Raw genomic sequence first — 11,835 nt, 5'->3', positions numbered from 1 at the left:
AGTTAAAGAGCATCCCTTCTCAGTGACTCTCGTCTAAACCTGCTCCAGGCAGCTCCACTGGCCTCAGAGTCTTCTTTGCGCCTCAGCTTGGAATCTGAGAGGGACTCTCAGCCTTTCTACTCTGGCGGGGAGGGGCCTAGAGAATCTCGTCAGTTTCAGGGAATTCCTGAAGCTATTTTGAATTCTTTACCTTCCTGCTAACTGCAGCATGGAATGTTTCAACTTTGGAGGAAACTGTTATGCAGCAGCCTGTGCGTGCAGGCATGTGTATGTGTATGCATGTTCACTTGTCTATTTATAGATTCACCATAGATTTACTCTCTGTTCACTAAGAACTCAGAAAGCGCTGCAGTATTAGTAGCAATGAACATACCTAGTGTCTAGATTTTGGTTTATAAATACCGTTCAGTACTAAAGGAACCAAAGATCATTGTATGAATTGTACCAGATCTGGGGCAGGAAAATAGAAACCAAGCCTGAACGTTCTTACTTTGCCAAAATCAAGAAGTGCTCAGAGAATGAAAGTAGCGTGTAGAAAATATAATGGCAGCTTGAGTAGGTTGAGCAGGTCTGGGGTAATCAGTGAATCAAAACAAGTTATGGGCTGAAGAGATGGCTAAGAGGTTAAGAGCTCTTATTGCTCTTGCAGAGGACTCAAGATAAGTTCTCAGTACCTTCATGGCTTCTTACAACTGCCTGTAGCTCCAGTTCTAGGGGATCCAATGCCTTCTTCTGACCTCCTAGAGTTCCTTCATGCACATGGTACCCATAAACTCACACGGGCATATACACACATACCCACACAAATAATAAAGACATATAAAATTATATGATGCTAATGAATTATAACCTACAGAATCCAGGAGTTTGTAATGATATGAGTAAATGAATGAAGGAATGAATTTGAAGCTTGGAAAAAAAAACAGAATAATGTATGACTTCAAAATGGCTTCCCACAAATGCTTATTAATTAAAACGGGGAAAGAGTTGCTTTATAGTAGAGACAGGATCAACATCCTTTAACCAGGCAAAGTTAGCCGAGTGACTGACAGCACAGGCTGAACTCATGTACCACCTGACAGGACACAAAGACCACAGCAACATGACTTCTGCGATGTGTGTAAGCTGCACCCTGAATCCAAACCTGAGGCAATATCGAGTGAACCTCAGCTCAGAGACAATCTTTCAAATAACTGACCTTCAAAGCAGCAAGGTCACGCAGACAAGGCAGCGCTGAGGAACTCCATCATAAGCAAGAGTGAAGAGAAAATTAACTGCACCCTGTGGCTCCAGCCTGAATCTTTTTGATATTTGGGACATTGAATCAGTTGATGGAATCTGAGATGAACGGGGCACCAATGTTAATGTCCTGGTTTTGATGGCTGTGTTTGTGGCTAGGAGGGAGGATGTCTAATACAACACTTGGGGGCTGGAGTTGAAGCCTCAGGTCAGCCTCTCTCCTTCATATGACTCGGGATAAAGCTGTTTGCCCTACTCTTACAACTTTCTGTGCGTCTGAATTTGTTTCATAATACAAGGTTTTAAAAGGCATATACAAACTGCTTTTAGAAGGAGGTTACAAATGGATGGTTTTTGTTATATTCTTTTATATATGCAAAGTGTCATGTGTACACTAATATTCAATGGACACATTGTAGCAAGATAGTACATGCTAAGGGCTCCATAAACCTAAGCTTGTTACTGCTACCATTTTCCATGACACAGCATCCAGTAAGTTTGCAAGAACGGTGTGGAAGAGCAGGCATCTATCTTCTAGGGATACACGTCTGTCTCCATCCTATTCATTGACTCAGCATCCCTCAGTGGAACACATCACTGCCAATAGGCTGGTCTGGCTCGCCAGCTTGCTCTAAGTATCCTCTGTCTCTTCCTTTCCAGCATTGGAATTATAGGTAGTCACAGGACCTACTTTTCATTATGTGGGTTCTGGTGATCCAAACCTTGGTCCTTATTGGGCTAGGCAGCAAAAAACTTAACCATTGTGGGACCTTCCCAGTCAAAAAAATTACTGTTAATTGTGATGTAAAACTGAATCTCTCCATCACACAAGGTGTGCTGACGACATTCATATTGATGTCTGGACTGCATAAACATTCCCTATAGCTTTGCTTGACCTCTACTATCTGGGTGGAGGTTCCTATCAACCAATTGGAAAACCAAAACACTCCCATACATTGTGCAGAGTGCCCAGGGAGACAAGGTTAGACCTATATGGATCTGCTTCTTCAGAAAGGAAACCTACTTTGGGAAAGTCAATGTATTTTTAATACACTACACTGAAATAGCCAGAAATTGCATTAGCTTTTGAGTTTCCTCTGGAATCCATGACATAAGGTTTTATAATATGCAAATTTTTAAATAATCATAATTTCTAACAATAAAGTATTGGTTTTAAATAATCACGGCATAGTTCCAGAACAGAATACCATATGAAAGTTACATCTCCAGGGCAAACATACTCTCAGGATGCTGGGCTCCAGTCTAGCCTCACTGCTGGGGAAGCCGGGTGGTCAGAAAGGCATGGAATAACCAAGTGGATCCAATGCATTGTTTCTAGGTCAACACAGTTGAAAGTGTGGCTTCCTGTGCCATCTATTACGTCCCCTAGCAGCAACAATAGTGCCTTGAGCTCAAGTAACAGGACCTTAAATGGAAACAACTCCACTACTTGAAGAGGAAAAGTAAGGGACAGCCATCTTGTCCACAATAGTCTTTGCATTATCATGAAAATAAACTTTTCTATTCTTTTTCTTCTTCTTTATATGTGAATAATATACATGTGTATGTGTGTTTGCATGTATAGGGATATACATGTGTGCAGGCATGTGGGGGTGCATATCTGTGTGTATGTATTTATGTGTATGTTTGTGTGTGTGTGTCTGTGTGTATGTATGTGTGTGTCTCTCTGTGTGTATTTGTTTGTGTCTCTATGTGTGTGCCCGTGTGTGTGTCTGAGGTTGATGCCGGGAATCTTCCAGATTGCTCTTCCACTTTATATTGTGAAGCAGTCTCCCCAGTCCCCTTATATGGACAGCTTTATTAGCCAACTTGCCTTTGAGGATCCAGACTCGACATTGGGGGACTGGAGTTACAGGTGAGTGGGTCACCACAACCATCTGCATCTACGCAGCTTCTGGAGATTTGAACTCTAGTCCTCTTGATTTGGGGCAATAGCTTTAACTACTGAGCTGTCTTCCCAATCCCCCAAAGGAACACAACTTATAGCAACCAGGATATCAAGGTTTACTTATGACTCCTGTGTAGTTTCTCCTAGCTGATACAGACATTCATCCTTACAAAGGATTAGGGACAAAGAAAATCAAATGTGAACAGAGGACGCATTTCAGTGGTGGACTCACTGCTGATTTATTGATGCATTTGGACAAAGATTTACCCAGCCCATCAGCCCCTGCACTGTAAAAATGGGATCCAGTGACGAGTGTGGTGTTATCTTCCCCTGGGGGAGGCTCACAATTCTTTCGTGACAGAAGACAGTGCGGGCAGTATACTCTTCATGCAAACGTCGGGGGAAAAAATAAGATAAAAAATGTTTTAAACATTGAAGGAATTCTACATCGATGACTCAAAGAAAGAGAAACACGCAAACCCGCCCCTTCATGCACCCCTGGCTGCATGTATTTCACAGAACCGCAGAAACTCGTCTGTACAACGGTTTAAAATCCAAAGCTCCAGGACGCCGTGTCGTCGCCGAGCAAGCCCCGTCCTGAACACGGTTTGAGGAGAAAGATTTCATTAGATTTTTAGTCTTCCCCCTTCCCAAAGTGTCGCCTGTGTTTAGGACTCGCTGCCTGTAATCTTTCCGCTCTAGTTGCTGCATGAATGTTCATTATTTTAGATCAAAGGAAACAGAGGAAGCCGCTCCTACACTTCCCCAGTGTCTCTCTCATTAAAAGTAATTATTTCCCCAGTTCGGTCCTCTTTGTTCACAGTCGCATCCAGCGAGGAACTGGGTCTTAAGAAACCCAATTATGTCTGAGGCGGTTTCGGAATCCGATAAAAGGGTTGGGGGCTGGGCGTCGGAGCGGCCTGGTGGGGAGGAACTCTGCGTTTCCAGCTCTCAGCCACGTTAAAGAATTCTGCTCCCTAGGATTAGCCTGGAAAGCACTTGGCCTTAAATAGAGAAATTTTTCTAGTTTTAATGTCTAAAGCTGAAAATAATGAATTTCATTAAAAACGAATGAATTCATTTTCTGTATTACTTTACAGCGTGTGATTTAATTACAGCACCAGCCAATGAAGACTCACAATTCATTCTGGGAAGTGTTTTGGTAATATCGTGCAGCTATGAATTTTTTTGCTTGCTTTATTTAATGAGTCTGTAAAAGACATAGAAACGATCCCTGCGGACTGGGGGATTTGATTCCCAGCTCAGGGTGGAACAAATAGATGGATTATTGTCAGCATGTCAGCCATGCCCAGTTAAAGGACTCTGTACCAATAATTTCACAGAAGGGACACCATAGGCTAGTCTAACATAGTTTATGTTAATTCTTATTTATTTGTAGAAAATAAAATGGAAAACTGAAAAGGAGCTTTGTGTCTGAAAGACAAAAAAATAATGTGTTCAAAATTTTAGAAGAGGAGTGAGAACTGAGGAAAAATCCCTCCTCCCACTTGCAGAGAGAGCGTGGGCCCTGGGTAGGACCTCAGTCCCAGAAGGCACTGGGCTCAGAGCCCACATTCTGTTTTCTGTACTGGCTGTGACTTTTCATGATTGCTAGAGACATGTGGGCTTGGTGACGCTGTTCGCACACACCTGGGAAACAGCCATAGCTTCCCTCCCTTGGAAGTGGCTCTAAGAACCTTGCAAGGGCCAGTGTAGGACCCACCTTCTCCAGAGGAAGGGGGTGGGAGAGTCTGGCTCTTTTTCACTTTTTAATGTTTTACTAGGCCTTCAAGTTTATTATTTTCATGACCACGAGCTGTAAGTCAGAAACATAAGAGAAAATGCTGCCCAACTGAGCTGAACCAGGAAGTAGAAGATGCCACTTAGCATCAGTAATGCCTAACTGTCCCTTTCAAGTGCAGGCACAGAGAGTCAACGCCACAGAAAACACAAACGGCTCTAAGACAATCGCCCTGCACAAACAGCGTGAAGAAATGGATACAGCCATAGAACATACACATACCGTAACAGACTGTCGGTCCACTGAGGAATGCATGTTCACGAAAGACAGACGTCTGTACAGTCCACCTAACCATCATAAAATGAGGGTACCTGTATTACACCTGTGCTGATAAGCTACAGGTGCTTCATATTTCCCAGGGTTGTCCTAAAATAAAGATATTTCAAAAGCATTTCAAACATCCTTTGTTCTCTCAGTGCAAAAGAAGATCAACTTACCTGTGTTGCTTCCTACAGGTGTGGCTTAGAGTGAAATGCCTTATTTACTGAAAGTATGAAAATGTAGATATTCAAGAAAGTAACTTACGTCTGTCGTGTGAAGGGGTTTTAAACACCAGCCCCCTAAATGATGCGTGGAAAGGTCTGGGGAGGGACCGTAATTTCAAGTTGAAATGTATTAGAATATTTTGGTGTTTATTTATACATCAGACAGCAAATTACTCTGATTAAGATGAGTCAATATCACCTCAATGTGGTAAGCCCAGGGAATTTTAATTAGTGTGTGTGGGGGGATACTTTAAAAAACTTGGTATCCAAAACCTCATGGCACTGAGGACACAACATCGCGAAATTAAGATTATTCTATGGTGGTTAGCCTCTTTACACTCCAGTCTAAATTCTACTTTTCTTCTAAATCAGCTTAACAGAAAACGAGGTTTTGATACAAGGAAAGTTCTAACAGTTTGGTATGTTCTTTTTTTTTCTCTCTCTTTACCAATTAAAAAAAAGGTAGTAAACATTTTGTTATCTTGCTACTCTTATAGGTAAAAAATGAGCAAAACAGACGAACTGTTTAGACCAAAATTAAATGCATACACTACAAGCCCCTTTCCACTAGCGTTCACTGGAAGCTTTACCATTCAAACAGTTGAAGTGCCTTCCAGTGCTAGCTCTGGAGAAAGTTTGAGAACAAGCCTCTCCCAAACTGAAAAAAATCAAAGGCCAGAAGTCTGCTTTACCCTACAGCAAAGATTGGAAGTCTGCCTTACCGTGTACCCATGGGAGTGTTTTAAGAGATTAAACTCTCTCTACTCCCCAGGATTAAAATGAACATTTACCAGCTTCGTTTGTAAGAAACCAGTTTTGTAAACAGCAAACACTTGGAAAGGTATATGATGACCTACAGGTCTTTAAATCCAGAAGTATTTTTAAAAATATATTTCTCTGGCGGAGGAGATGGCTCAGTGGGCTCAGCGGTGCTTGCTGTGCAAACCGGAAAACCTGACTAGGGATCCCTAACAGTCAGGTCAAAAGCAGATATAACAGCATGTATCTGTAATCCCAGTGTGCTATGGAAAGAAAAGAGGAGAGAGGGGGAAATTCCTGAGGGGCCAACTAGCCTGTAGGACACAGTGGTGAACCACAGGAGGTAAAAGATGGAGACTGACATCCTCTGACCCCCACACTTGTGCTATGGCATAGGTACCTTCACACACACGAACATGCACTCACATTATAAAGATAAGAAAAAGTTTGTAAATCTGTTTCACATATGAGGCTGTAGTGGTTTGTGAACAGGGTCTTCATAGTCTCAGAGGGAGTGGCATTATTTGAAGGGATTAGGGCATGTGGCCTTGTTGGAGTAGGTGTGGCTTAGCTGGAGGAAGTGTGTCCCTGGGGGTGGGCTTTGAGGTTTCAGATGCTCCAGCCAGGCCCAGTGTCTCTCTTCCTGCTGCCTGCTGATCCAGATGTAGAACTCTCTCAGCTACCACTCTAGCACCATGTTACCCTGTGTGCCACATGCTTCCTGCCATGAGGAGAATGGGCTAAACCTCCGAAACATAAGCTGGTCCCAATTAAACACTCTTTTAACAAGAGTGCTGTAGTTATGCCGATATTCACAGCTATCAAACCCTAGCCAAGACAGAGGCTTTCATGATTCCTTTTAAGTTTTTATCTGATGCCATAATGGTTCGGTTAAGTAGTCAAATGCATCTTTTTTTTTTTTTTAGTAGAACAATTGAGTTGTGCATGATGTTCTCTCTGTAGCTAAAGATCAAGTTAGAGCAGAGCACAGCACAATAGTAGAGCTCTCGAGCATGCCAGAGGCCCTGGGTTCAGTCCCCAGTACTGCAAAACCAAACCACACCAACCAAACCAAACCAAACAAAAATACAAGAAAACATCCAGAGCTTCAACTAGCCAATATGCCTTGGCCATAAGACAAGCAGAATTCTTTCCTTTCTTTCTTTAAAACCAGAGGAGAATACAGCAAACCTTAAAAATCCCACAACATAATTCTAGAACAAGGGTAGTGATGGCTGACAGTATTTCCTCTAAATTCCAGAAGGAATTAGCTTGGGTGCTGTAGCTTTGCATCTCATTGCAGCAAAAAACTTACAGTAAATGCGTGCCAGACCAGGGAAGAGGGACCTAGATGAGAATGTCTGATGGTGTTACTACTTTTAGAGAAAAAAAAATACTTGCAATAGATTTATTTAAACTATACTTTCATTTATTTATGGTTTAAGGAATTAAAACCTTTTGTATCCTCATGCTGATGGTGGTTATTTATTATTATGTATTACTATTATTATTATTAATTATATGTATGGGTGCTTTGCCTGTATGTATATATTATGTGTATGTATTGTGTGTGTGTGTGTGTGTGTGTGTGTGTGTGTGTGTGTGTGTGTGTGTGATTCACTTGTATATAGAATCTACAGAGGCCAGAAGAAGGCACCCGATCCCCTGGAACTGGAGTTAGAGGTAGTTATGAGATACTATATGGATGCTAGAAATCCATCAAGATCCTCTGGGAGCACAGGCAGTGTGCTGGGCCATTTTTCTAGTCCCTGGCTGGTACTTCTGATGCATGCGGTAAATATTCCAGTGTTCAGGAAGAAGTATATTGTATTGCAGCCAAAGGACAAGAGAATTATGGCTTTGATAGCTCACAACAGCCAGTTCTCATTCTCTAATTCTCGCTGGTTCATTCTTGACTTTTTGTCACTCAGATTCTTCTTGCCCATTCAGCCCTACCTTCCTAAAACTAAACACTGAAGTGAGAAAAATGGCTGGGGTTACCCTGTGCATCAGTAACAGCAGTAGAAGAGCTGAATGGATCCCCAAACTTTCCAGGAATTTTTATTTTGGAGCCATTTGTCTGGGAAAGGCTGGACTCCATCATTCCATTTAAAGTGAGCAGAAGAGGGACTTAAAGAGAAGGCTTAGCAGCCAAGAGCACTTGCTGCTCTTGAAGAGAACTCAGATTTAATTCCTAACACTCATATTGGGAGGCTTGAAACCTCATGCAACTCCAGTTCCAGAGTATCTGATGCCCTCTACTGGCCTCCTCAAGCACATGCATATATTTACTCTACACACACACACACACACACACACACACACACACACACACACACATCTTTTTTTTTAAAGGGGAGGGATCATAAGAACCCCCTTTGTTGATAAATGCTTTCTCAGATAGAGGGGACAGGTCTTGTTGCTCTGACCTTTGGTGGCAGTGCTGGTGGTCCATGTTCAATCTGACAGAGGCGTCTTTACATACATTTGTTTAGCAATCGCCTTTCTGACAGAGTTCCAGGCAGCTGAAGAAAGAGATTTTTATTGCTGCCCTTCACAATGTGGTAAAGGTCGCTTTGTGTCAGAGGTCCTAGCTGGTGGTGGAATCATTTCTGGACTAAACATTCAAGGGGGATCAATGTTCTCTATTAATTCTTAATCAAGTGAAAAATACAAGACAACAAAAAGCTTTTAAAATCTACCCACAGTGCTTTGTGACACAGAATGTTGAAAGGTCATTGAGCAAATGAAGCCAACCTGTTTTCAGGAAGGTTCCATGCATCATGGTGCAGACCCAAACCACCCACATCTTTATCGGCGTCTATGCAGATTTAGTCACTTTTCATTTTTTTTCACAGGATACAACCCACAGTTTTCTTTTGGAAGGTGATGCCAAGGTTAGAGGCAAGGTTAGCCAAGGCTCTTTCTCCAGTGTACAGTGTAACAGAAAGATGGCAACAGCAAAGGCATCCCAGTCAAGCTTTCCATCAGTGGTCGATGACATTTCACACTCTTCCAGGGGATTCCATGATCACTTAGAGCGGAGCAACCAAGGTTCCAGTGTTTCACCAGATAAAAAGACATCCGCTGAACTTTAACTGTCAGAATTTACAATGAGGTGGCCTTGTTTTCAGAGTTTACAGCCCTTGGGAACTCAGCTACTGAGGCTCTGCTGGGATCCTGAGATCTGAGTAGAGGAAGAGCAGGTGTTGGTGGATTTCTAAGATCCATTGGTGAGGATACAGTTGACTTGTTTACCAATACACTTCCACTATCTGATGTGTCCCTGTTCCTTCATGAATGTGCAAAAAATCAAGTGAGGATACAGGGATTTTGTGGTTGTTGTTGTTGTTCTAGTTTTCTAACATATTGAAAATATACAGAAAAACATGAAAGAAACAGAAATAATTGCATAATTGCATATGTAAAAATTTACACAACTTCTTTTTCTTGTTTGCATTTGTGTGTGCCGTGTGTGTGTGTGTGTGTGTGTGTGTGGTGTATTTGTATGTCCATGAATACACAAACAGAGAGGGCAACGGCAGGTGTCTTCCTCTGTGCTCTTGACTTTATTTCCTGAGACAGTCTCTCATGGAACTGGAGCTCATCAGTTGGCCAGATTGCAGTCTGGTAAGCCCCAGGAATCCTCCGCCTCTGGCCCCAGCAATGGCAATATAGGCTTGTGTCTCCATGCTTGGCTTTCCACATGGCTGCTGGGGAGCCTGGCCTCACGTTCTCATGTTTGCAGAGCAAGTACGTCACCCATTGAGTCATCTCCCAAGCCCCCAAGAACTTAACTCCTGTGAGAATTGAAACATAAAAAGTCTACAAGAGGAGAAAAAAAATTCTTATAGCTATTTAAAAGAAAAGGATTACAAACACAGCTTCGATTCTACCAAAAAAAAAAAAAAAATCAAATCAGAGGGAAGCACCGGGAAGAAAAAATATCAAAGCACTTCAGTGGGTAATTGATAAAAGGAGAAACCTACACGGTTAATTTCTGAAAGGAAAAGGAGACACTAGAGACATGCAAATGAAAATAGCATGAGCTATTGCTCGGACCAATCAGATCGGGACATTACGTATGGAGGCAATCCAGAAATACGGATCAAATTTCATGCTGAGCTGATTAGTTGATGTAGCCATTCTGCTTCTAGTCATTTGGCCTTAATTTTATCTTTATCTTAATTTAAATATTTGATTTAATCTTGAAATAATTACTTAGGCATATACATTTAGAAGAAACTAATAAAGCAAACCACCAGGGAGCCGTCTGCTTCCATCAATCATTTTGTTGCTTTTGCATGTCATTCTGAGGCTTCTCCTCTTCTTTTTTTTTTTCTCTTCCTTATTCTTTTCCTCTTTCCTTTGGCAGCAAATAAAGAGAGAGCACTAATTGCAAACTCTGATGAATGGTGGTGGAGGATGGTGGGTTAGTTGCTGTTTGCATTCCTTTAATCATGCTAATAATTCATGTTTACCTTTCCATATTCTGTGGGAAAATTGGACCCATCAGTGCCTCTTCACTGAGATCTGGACTTGCAAGAGACCTCCATGTTCAATGCCCAAGGGAGTCCCTCAGCCCGCTCACGCTCCCACCCCTCTATCCCCCTATTTGACTCCCCCAAATCCCCACCCCACACAAACTGCACTTGTAATGTCATTTTATACACAGCCGGAAGTGGGAGAAATAAAACATCCTGGAATCCAAGCACAGGCCACATGAAGAAAGCAACACATGTATTCTCTCAGTTTGGAATGCAACAGAACAGATGACCTTCTTTTGTCAGCCAGGCGGAAGAACCTGACACATTCTCTCTTTCTATATAGATAGGGTGCCGGAGTCTCACTCTGTTGCCAGGCTTCCTTCAAGCTCAGGATCCTCCTGCCTCAGCCTCCCAAGCAGCTGGAATTACAGGCATGTGCTCCCACCCCTGGTTTCGATCTCTCCCTCAGAGGGCTCTACAATCTTATTTTTCACAGGCAGCCATGCAAATTATGTGGTCAGTCCTGCCAAGGTGTCTTCTGTCTTATCTCTTTTCAGGAAGTGGTCCCTTCTTTTGTGTCCTTTCAATCGGCATTGGTATTTCTGAGGAGCTTGCATGAATGAGTAGTAGTTAAGTTCAGGTCGACAGTCGGACAGTGTGCCAGCTCCACCCTGAGCATCCTGACACAACAGCAAACAGCCTGATTCCTACCTCTCCTCCACAGTGTGGGACTAGTTCAGAAAGGTGCCCAGCTGCAGACGGAGACTGCTCATTTGTTCCCAGCTGTCCAGACCAAAATAATCACACAGAAACTATATTAATAACAACACTCTTTGGTCAATAGCTTAGGCATATTCCTGGCTAACTCTTCTATCTTAAATTAACCCATTTTTATAATTCTGGATATCACCACAAGGCTGTGACTTACCAGTAAGATTCTGGTGTTCCGGCATCTTTCTCCTTCGGCAGCTACATGGCATCTATTTGACTCCACCTACTCTCTTTATCTATCTCTTCCAGCCTGGCTATATCCTGCCCTGCCATAGGCCAAAGTAGCTTCATTCATTAACCAATAAAAGGAACACATATACCAAAGGACACCCCACATCACCCAGGGTCACACCGCTGGCTGAGTACTGGGAAGCCAGTGTTCAA

Source organism: Alexandromys fortis, unplaced genomic scaffold (assembly GCF_014885135.2).
Source record: "Alexandromys fortis isolate MF-2015 unplaced genomic scaffold, M_Fortis_MF-2015_v1.1 scaffold_22, whole genome shotgun sequence".
Classification (NCBI taxonomy): Eukaryota; Metazoa; Chordata; class Mammalia; order Rodentia; family Cricetidae; genus Alexandromys; species Alexandromys fortis.
Note: the sequence above shows the minus strand (reverse complement) of the source record.